Below are 383 nucleotides of genomic sequence, written 5' to 3'. Positions count from 1 at the left end.
GTGTAAGTGTCCAGGACATTCTCCATTTCTTCTAGATTTTCTAGTTGATTTGCATAGAGGTGTTTACAGTATTCTCTGATGGTAGTTTGTATTTCTGTGGGGTCGGTGTTGATATCCCCTTTATCATTTTTTATTGCGTCTCTTTGATTCTTCTCTCTTTTCCTCTTTATTAGTCTTGCTAGCGGTCTGTCTATTTCGTTGATCTTTTCAAAAAACCAACTCCTGGATTCGTTGATTTTTTGGAGGGATTCTGTGACTCTATCTCCTTCAGTTCTGCTCTGATCTTAGTTATTTCTTCCCTTCTGTCAGCTTTTGAATGTGTTTGCTCTTGCTTCTCCAGTTCTTTTAATTGTGATGTTAGAGTGTCAATTTTAGATCTTTCC

This window comes from Colobus angolensis, unplaced genomic scaffold (assembly GCF_000951035.1).
Source record: "Colobus angolensis palliatus isolate OR3802 unplaced genomic scaffold, Cang.pa_1.0 Scaffold764, whole genome shotgun sequence".
Classification (NCBI taxonomy): Eukaryota; Metazoa; Chordata; class Mammalia; order Primates; family Cercopithecidae; genus Colobus; species Colobus angolensis.
Note: the sequence above shows the minus strand (reverse complement) of the source record.